We start from the raw sequence: 9667 nt of genomic DNA, 5'->3' as shown, positions 1-9667 counted from the left end.
GACATTAGCAAGTCAAAGTTCCGATGCTTTCGCAAAGGGGCTCACAGATGCCTCTGCTTACAATTTTAGTTGTTAACAATTAAATTAAAGCATGTGTATCTCCAACAAATGATATATCATGTGAAAACCTCCCAACAACCCAACATATCCCGATACCAGATCGAGATAAACAACAGAGCCTAAACACGCCTACGACTCGCAAAGTGGCAAACAACAAACAATAGGTAGGGCGAGGAGGTGTATCTCGGACATATAGGTAACAGGTGGATAGGACACGTGACACAACAGAATCGCAACATAAGGATAGCAATAGATCAAAAGAGCATGTAAAAGTAAAATAGGTGAAGGGGTGGGCTACTTTGTGAAAAGTCGCAGAAGAACTTGTCGGAGAACTCGTCGTATCTCACATCACCACTTCGCAATCCTATCCGAGAAGAAGCAAATGCTGGAACAAATAACGGATGCAAACTTACTACTACGGATAAAGAGTCGGCATGCTCAAGATGATATGCATGACATGGCAAAGATGATGCGATGCATCTTATCCATATTAATCGGAGTCGGAGTCCGAACAAACAATTATTAGTTTCAAGTTGATTATCTACCCCGCATATTAAATGTTGGTTAGCATGGCAAGACATGGCAGGGGTGCGCTACTTCAAATTTAAACGGAGCGAGGAACCGTAGTCGGTAATTCCCAAATACTCCGCGTTTAATTATTAGGTGCGATGCAAACTATAACGGAACCACATGATGCGAGATGCAAACAATTATATGGATGGCATATTCAGATTCCTCACATTTTTCTGATAAAAATAGATATTTTATTTGTATTATTTGGATTTACCAATCACAAGATATGATATAATCAAGATTTTGCAAAAAGAAAGGTTAGCACAGAGGTGTATTAGAACCGGGCCGGACCTTGCTTCGGAACTGTGCTGCGCCTGGGAGAGATGGCCGTGGCCGGTCAGTGTAGCTGGAGAACAAAACGATTGGGATTTAAGGCACAAACTGAAACGTTCCTAACACAAGATCTGAACCAAAAACAGAAAAGATGTGAGGTTATTGTCTCTCGTGAGATTTGAGCTCCGGTCTGACAGGCCAAGATCAAGTGACTAACCACTGGGCTGCTGTGTCTGATGTTGATTAGATGGAAGCACGCAACGTTTTGAGTCAAAGTGACGCGGAGCTCTGGGACATAAACAGCCATGGCGGAAAAGGACGGCGAGCTCGGCCCTGACGTTTCACGACGAACCGGGACGAAGGAGATGTCGTCGAACGTGCGCCTCGACGAGATGAACCTGTTGGTGGCGGTGCGGAGTCCTGGGGGTCGCCGGAGTAGCGCCGCCGACGAGGTCCTGCGGCGGAGAAGGCAGATCAATGCGGGCAGGTCGTTTGAGAAGAGGAGGGAGACGGAGAAGAGGTCCACGAGGTGCGGAATCTCACCAGGAACGTGTTGGAGGACTCAGCAAGGTCGGGGGAGCTCGGTGGCGGCCGGAATGTTCGCCGGAGCGCGGTGGCCGTGGCGGAGAAACGGCGACCTTGGCGTCGATTGGAGCGGAACCAACTCGATTCCTTTGGCGAGGATGACGAGGGCGGCGAGGCGCATCTTCCGGTAGTCTCGGCTCGCCGAGGGAGCGCCCATGGCGACGGCACGGTCGAGCTCACTGTAAGGCCGGCCATGGTTCCTTGTTCGTTTTCTTCGTTGCGTGAAGAAGAAGAAGGTGGAGGGGAGACAGAGGAAGTGGCGGCGGCAGGAGGGGAGAGGGGCTAGGGTTTCATGAGGGCTGGAGAGGGATTTAAGGGATGGGGAAAAGGAGATGGAGGCGCGGTGGTGCGCAGTGACGTCGGCCATGGGAGTGGTCACGACTCCTGCGTGCTCACGGAGAGAAGACGACAATCCAGAAAAGGAGCTTACCCCTTCGATGGGTAGGATGGGCCAGATTGAGGAGATCGGCTACTGCGGCTGGGCTGCTCCGGATGAGAAAAGAAAGGCCAGAATGAGAAAGAAAAGAGGAAGGCCTGGGTAGACTAGGTTTCACCTTTTTCTCTTTTTGTTTTCCAACCAGATTTTGAAAACTATTTGAAATCAAACCAAAGCAGCAACAACTTTTATTTTAAACTTTGAGACATTTAAAAATAAGTTTATTTGTTAGATAGTTTTGGTGTTAAGGTTTGTGGAAAAGAAAAGATAAAGGGATGGTTTAATATAAAAACCATGAGAGGGAAAACCGAAATAGTTTTTATATAAAATTAACTTTTATTTCATAAAATCTTGTGGATGATATGATGCATGATAACATGACGATGCATAAAAGAAAAACGAACAAACAAATCTAATAGGGGTATTTTCCTGGGTCGCTACAATCGACACCACTAACAAGGGATCGCGCCCCGAGATCCCACGTCCAGGTACGGGGGAAGGGAGGTGAACTATCGGATCTTCTGGCGACGTGTCGAGCTCCTCGACACCACTAACAAGAAGTCTTGCTCCAGCTTGGGCGGTCGACACCACCAACAAGAAGTCGTTGTTCCGATGACGATGATGACTCCGGAGAAACAAAGGAAGGAGTAACAGTCACACGGATCCACCAATTTCAATGTAGCAAAAGCAATGATAAGAGTAGTCGGTATGGTAGCTACTCCATCCCGCACCCAAAGCATTACTCGGTACACAAAATAGGAGAATCATGCAATCCACTCCCGGAATCAGATTGACGATATCGACAAGCATTGTCAGCGAAGATTCGACGGAGTCGAAGAACAAAGAATTGTAGAAAGATAAAAGAGGCATAGATGACATCAATGGAGAAGACGAAGGTTAGCCGCCGATGATGTTCTTCTGTCGGAAATCTTCAGAGATCGGTCCTAATAGGTGAAGGCATAGATCGTCCAACCCATGTCGGAACCTAAGACTCAGAGAAGCAGATAAGAGAGAAGACTCAAAACTCGCAGAGGTAAGGGGAGAAAGAATAGGGGTAAGGAGAAAAATCAGATCTAATCAGATCTATCCAACGATGTTTTAGAAAATAGGTTTTGACACTAGACACAACAACGTCCGTTGGCAAGGTTATCCTACAGGCTGGACTAGTGGGGTATCGTCAACCTGAGCTCTGATACCAACTTGTGACGCCCCGGAACCGGTACCATGAGGATTCCAGCGAACCCGCCGAAATCCGCATGATATCGATTCAGAGACGCCCTCCGACACGACGTGCGCGACGAATCACACACGTGATGCCAGAGGAATTAACACGAGCGGTAACATTACAACAGGATTACAATAGAGCCCACAAGATACATATATACAACAACGACTCCAACGAGTCAAGATACAAATATACAATGCAAAGATCCGAAACATACAGAAGATCAAATACGTCCGAGTACGGACAAGATACAAATTGGACTAAGAGTCCTGAAGATAACCAGTGACGTCCATAACCCTGCCCAGGCCAAGCCGAAGGGTAACCTTGCTAACGTCATCATCTCGTACCTGTCAAAGTCGGGCCATCGGTTGCCGACAGAAGGGGGAGGAGACAAAAAGAAAGGAAGGCGAGGGTAAGTACCATTGGCACGTACTTGCGAGACAAGACCAGCTATGCTCGCTGGTGGGCGGTATAAACTTCACCCGGCTATATGTGGAGTTTAGCGGCAGCAAAGCTACTATCCAATAGAGACACGCTACAACATCCGTCTACTCAGAGAAGATAAGAGAGCGCACAAGGTAACAGATAAATACTACACAAACATAACCCAGCCGATTACACATATCCCCTCCAACAATTGCGAAGAGGCAATGTAAAAGGCACTCAACGGTGGACAAGTTTTATTGGGTAACGGTTGTAGTAAGGCTATATTACTACGCAAGTTATTATCAGATTATTAACAACAAGATAACGGTGTAAGTTGTTCTATGATCAAGCTATACAATTCCAAGTCGTCCATAACCGCGGACACGGCTTATCGATAAGATGTACACCCTGCAGGGGTTGCCCAAATGTAACCATACGCATGCTCGAACCCACTTACTACAGGTGGAGTCTCACATCAAGACCGTTCCCAATGCAAGAGAAAGTTTAATGGGAGCCACCCCACTAAGCTACCCGTGACGAAGTTCGGCCGTACTCCGATACGGACCCAGAGGTTTGTGCCAACGGCTAAGCTAAGTGTGAACAACCTGCTTTCGCTAATCGTTCCACGATATGAGTACAGAACAGAATATAAACACCCGAAGGCAACAGAAGTAAATCGTGCATCGTGCATATGAGCAAATAAAACCAAGGTTGTGGCTCCCAATAAACAGACTCGAGGAAAGGTAGTGGGTGATGGGGGTCCCATTCCCCCACGTACGGGTAGAGCGCTCAATCTCGGAACAGATAACAAGAACTCGGGTCCTAGGGGACATTAGCAAGTCAAAGTTCCGATGCTTTCGCAAAGGGGCTCACAGATGCCTCTGCTTACAATTTTAGTTGTTAACAATTAAATTAAAGCATGTGTATCTCCAACAAATGATATATCATGTGAAAACCTCCCAACAACCCAACATATCCCGATACCAGATCGAGATAAACAACAGAGCCTAAACACGCCTACGACTCGCAAAGCTGGCAAACAACAAACAATAGGTAGGGCGAGGAGGTGTATCTCGGACATATAGGTAACAGGTGGATAGGACACGTGACACAACAGAATCGCAACATAAGGATAGCAATAGATCAAAAGAGCATGTAAAAGTAAAATAGGTGAAGGGGTGGGCTCGCCTGTGAAAAGCTGCAGAAGAACTTGTCGGAGAACTCGTCGTATCTCACATCACCACTTCGCAATCCTATCCGAGAAGAAGCAAATGCTGGAACAAATAACGGATGCAAACTTACTACTACGGATAAAGAGTCGGCATGCTCAAGATGATATGCATGACATGGCAAAGATGATGCGATGCATCTTATCCATATTAATCGGAGTCGGAGTCCGAACAAACAATTATTAGTTTCAAGTTGATTATCTACCCCGCATATTAAATGTTGGTTAGCATGGCAAGACATGGCAGGGGTGCGCTACTTCAAATTTAAACGGAGCGAGGAACCGTAGTCGGTAATTCCCAAATACTCCGCGTTTAATTATTAGGTGCGATGCAAACTATAACGGAACCACATGATGCGAGATGCAAACAATTATATGGATGGCATATTCAGATTCCTCACATTTTTCTGATAAAAATAGATATTTTATTTGTATTATTTGGATTTACCAATCACAAGATATGATATAATCAAGATTTTGCAAAAAGAAAGGTTAGCACAGAGGTGTATTAGAACCGGGCCGGACCTTGCTTCGGAACTGTGCTGCGCCTGGGAGAGATGGCCGTGGCCGGTCAGTGTAGCTGGAGAACAAAACGATTGGGATTTAAGGCACAAACTGAAACGTTCCTAACACAAGATCTGAACCAAAAACAGAAAAGATGTGAGGTTATTGTCTCTCGTGAGATTTGAGCTCCGGTCTGACAGGCCAAGATCAAGTGACTAACCACTGGGCTGCTGTGTCTGATGTTGATTAGATGGAAGCACGCAACGTTTTGAGTCAAAGTGACGCGGAGCTCTGGGACATAAACAGCCATGGCGGAAAAGGACGGCGAGCTCGGCCCTGACGTTTCACGACGAACCGGGACGAAGGAGATGTCGTCGAACGTGCGCCTCGACGAGATGAACCTGTTGGTGGCGGTGCGGAGTCCTGGGGGTCGCCGGAGTAGCGCCGCCGACGAGGTCCTGCGGCGGAGAAGGCAGATCAATGCGGGCAGGTCGTTTGAGAAGAGGAGGGAGACGGAGAAGAGGTCCACGAGGTGCGGAATCTCACCAGGAACGTGTTGGAGGACTCAGCAAGGTCGGGGGAGCTCGGTGGCGGCCGGAATGTTCGCCGGAGCGCGGTGGCCGTGGCGGAGAAACGGCGACCTTGGCGTCGATTGGAGCGGAACCAACTCGATTCCTTTGGCGAGGATGACGAGGGCGGCGAGGCGCATCTTCCGGTAGTCTCGGCTCGCCGAGGGAGCGCCCATGGCGACGGCACGGTCGAGCTCACTGTAAGGCCGGCCATGGTTCCTTGTTCGTTTTCTTCGTTGCGTGAAGAAGAAGAAGGTGGAGGGGAGACAGAGGAAGTGGCGGCGGCAGGAGGGGAGAGGGGCTAGGGTTTCATGAGGGCTGGAGAGGGATTTAAGGGATGGGGAAAAGGAGATGGAGGCGCGGTGGTGCGCAGTGACGTCGGCCATGGGAGTGGTCACGACTCCTGCGTGCTCACGGAGAGAAGACGACAATCCAGAAAAGGAGCTTACCCCTTCGATGGGTAGGATGGGCCAGATTGAGGAGATCGGCTACTGCGGCTGGGCTGCTCCGGATGAGAAAAGAAAGGCCAGAATGAGAAAGAAAAGAGGAAGGCCTGGGTAGACTAGGTTTCACCTTTTTCTCTTTTTGTTTTCCAACCAGATTTTGAAAACTATTTGAAATCAAACCAAAGCAGCAACAACTTTTATTTTAAACTTTGAGACATTTAAAAATAAGTTTATTTGTTAGATAGTTTTGGTGTTAAGGTTTGTGGAAAAGAAAAGATAAAGGGATGGTTTAATATAAAAACCATGAGAGGGAAAACCGAAATAGTTTTTATATAAAATTAACTTTTATTTCATAAAATCTTGTGGATGATATGATGCATGATAACATGACGATGCATAAAAGAAAAACGAACAAACAAATCTAATAGGGGTATTTTCCTGGGTCGCTACACCTGGTCAGGAAGGTGATGGGGATGCCTCGCTTAGTTCCTGCATGGCATACACGTAAACATTAAATAAGAGCCTCGATCGGCTCTCAGGTTATCCTGTGAATCGGCTCAAAGAGCCGATCCACCCATGATTCGTACGGGGTGCACGAATACTTGGTGATCCTGCTTGATCAAGATATAGCTAATGAGATCTACGACGATTTAGGGTTTTCACCGCATAATCGGATCATCCTACTCCAGGTTGGGCCTCGCGGCCACGCACGGTGCTCGTAAGCCGATCCTAAACAAGGCCAAAAAACCAACATGGCGTTGATCCTCGGAACATCCTGTTTAGGACTTGCGAACGCCACCCTACGTGCCGCTGGAACCTCCCCCCCTTTGTAAGGCCTAACTATTGCAGATATTAAACTAATCCTTGCAGAGCAAGGAGCAACCGTAACGGATCAGATCTACTAAATAATGAACAAGCAGGGTGCCGCCCCCACACCTGAGATAGGTGTGAGGGCGGCTAGACATGCAAGGGTTGCACTACGTAAGCATGTTATACGGAGAACTATGCTAACCCTAACACATCTATGATAACTACGTTGCCCGCCATCAAAGACGCTTCAGTACGGGCAACGCATGAACAACGTGGAGCTTGTGCTGCCTAGATCGCAAGATGCGATCTAGGCAGCATGTCGCTTACCTGATTGAAACCCTCGAGACGAAGGAGTTGGCGATGCGCCGAGATTGGTTTGTTTTGGGGTGAACGTTGTGTTGTTGTTTATTCCATAAACCCTAGATACATATTTATAGTCCAGCGGACTTTCTAATTCGGACGTGCACCTAACCGTGCACGAGTAAATCTCTAATTTTTAATCTAAGATGCGATCTACTAAATTACAGATACATGGGCAATTCAGCCCAACTTCGTGTATAAGGCCAATTCTTGTTCTTCCTTTCATGTATATCTTCAAGTCTATCTCAATCGTGGCCCACCTCTGACTCGGTCAAATTCTGGTGATAACACATGACCCCCTGGTTTTGGAATTGGTAATTCCAAAATCACTCTGTTTTCCTTCGTCGGGTCATGTCGTGCGTAACCGTTGCAGTATCTTTCATCATGATGCCCTGCCTTCTCAACTTCTCCGCGTGATCTGGCAGTTTTTTTTTTCTTTAGGCACCACTTCCTCGGAAACTGCTGTGGCATTGAATTTCCACTATATCCCCTTTATTTAACCGCCATGAACAGTTCTCCTCCACATCTCCTCCACATTAGCAATCCAAAAAGCCCTCCTGCCACCATGTCTTCTTCCTCCTCTGCTCCATCGGATCCTTCCAGCCAGTCCTCCTCATCCCGTGAGCCGACGCCGGAGTACAACCCGGTAGAGGTCCACGCGGCGAACACCCGCCACGCCATTGCGGCCGGGGAGGAGTCAGACCACGACTTCTCCATCTGGTCCGAGGACGACCAGTCCTCGACGGACGGGGAGAACGACCTCCGCTTCCTCGCCGTTGGGGCAACGGAGGAGGAAAGCGACGACGACAGCTTCTCCTGCGACTTCACCTCTTCCGGGGAGGAGGAGGAGCAGGAAGAGGAGGAGGAGGACGACGACGAGAGCTCCTCCGACGAGCCGCCGGCCAAGCGGTTCTGCCCTTGGCCGGGCAATCTTAGCGACTTCGACAGCGACGAGGATGACGCTGACGAAGAAGATGAAGACAACGAGGGCCCGGTCGGCGGCCATTGGAGCGACGACGAGCCCGCCGGGAGCAGCGCCGACAGTGGCGACGACGGCGACGACGAGGGCAGTGATGGCCCGTAGATAGGACTTCTAGTGTAGGGCCAATAGTAGTAGCTGGGGCAATGTATCCCCTGGTGTTTCCTTTTGAGAGCAATCAGCTCTTCATGTAAGAAATCTTGCCTATCAATGAAGATCTCTTCCCCAATTTGATTTTGCCGATTTCTTCTTAGTTCAATTTAGCCGATTCGCCCCCTTTGCCAATGCGTAATAAGCCGATAACAACGCATCGGTCCTTCGAAATTCGTCCTTTCCTTCTTCAACTGATGATTTTTTCTAATCCATCTGTGAAGGAGGCTGCAATGAAAAATCAGCCGATGGCATCCCCATCGGCTCTTTAAACAGAGTATCCACTAGGCCTGCTGCCCCCCGAGTCTTACTCGAGCCTGCTGCCCCCCGAGCCTTACTCGAGGCGAGAATGTCAGAGAGAATGCGCCACAGCCGATCCTCTTTCTTCCTCCGACAGCCGATAATCTTCCATTTCAGCTGAACTAGCCCAAAAATTGGAAATCCTTGACAAAGAGGTTCAGGAACCCGGATCGGCTCGAAGCAGCTGAAGAAGTTTCCGTTGTTTTACTCACTCGAGGCAACAGAAGGCACCACCGTTGGCCTAGATCTGGTGGAGACTCGATAAACATCGCATAATTCCACTAAAGTCGATGGCTGCGCATCGGCTGTTTCTCAATTCTGAAGTCGATGCGCTTGCATCGGCTGTAAAATTTTTTTTTACTGGCCGATTTTCTCCTATCGGCCCCCAGTATTTCATTGCACACATATACCCCTGCATCTGTTCCCATGTTTAGGTGCCCCCCTGAGCCGAATCTGTTAAAGAATGGCAGATATCGGCTCTGTAGTTCGCACGTCGGCTCCTGATAGGGTCAAGGGCAAACACAAGCAGAACATGTGGTGAGGATAATTTTGGCCGATTGCTGAGATCGGCCTCCATAATGATTGGAGCGCTGACTGAAGGCTCTGTAATATCCCTTCATAGATCTTTGGGGGCCGATCACAAGGATCAGCCTCGCCAAGTTGCACGTCGCTTCGCTTCAACTACATGGTCAGGCCAGTGGATAACACCAGCTTAACCCTTCCCTTTGTCACATCGATGCGTT

General features: G+C 48.5%; 2 long non-coding RNA genes across 3 annotated transcripts; both read right to left on the bottom strand.

Annotated features, from left to right (window-relative positions):
* Nucleotides 1-876: 876 nt before the first annotated feature.
* LOC127332639 (uncharacterized) lies at nucleotides 877-2180 on the bottom strand. Its single transcript, XR_007870573.2, has 3 exons — nucleotides 1450-2180; nucleotides 1124-1361; nucleotides 877-1037 (listed from the first exon to the last, which is right to left on the bottom strand). It is a non-coding gene; the product is annotated as an uncharacterized lncRNA (long non-coding RNA).
* A 1098-nt stretch (nucleotides 2181-3278) lies between these two features.
* LOC139829955 (uncharacterized) lies at nucleotides 3279-6593 on the bottom strand. 2 transcript variants are annotated; one of them, XR_007870575.2, is made up of 4 exons: nucleotides 5857-6590; nucleotides 5531-5768; nucleotides 5332-5444; nucleotides 3279-4852 (listed from the first exon to the last, which is right to left on the bottom strand). It is a non-coding gene; the product is annotated as an uncharacterized lncRNA (long non-coding RNA). The 2 variants fall into 2 exon arrangements; XR_011751599.1 differs by having other exon boundaries at nucleotides 5531-6593.
* Between the last annotated feature and the right edge of the window lie 3074 nt (nucleotides 6594-9667).

This window comes from Lolium perenne, chromosome 2 (assembly GCF_019359855.2).
Source record: "Lolium perenne isolate Kyuss_39 chromosome 2, Kyuss_2.0, whole genome shotgun sequence".
Classification (NCBI taxonomy): domain Eukaryota; kingdom Viridiplantae; phylum Streptophyta; class Magnoliopsida; order Poales; family Poaceae; genus Lolium; species Lolium perenne.
Note: the sequence above shows the minus strand (reverse complement) of the source record. Positions and strands in the feature narration are given on the sequence as shown.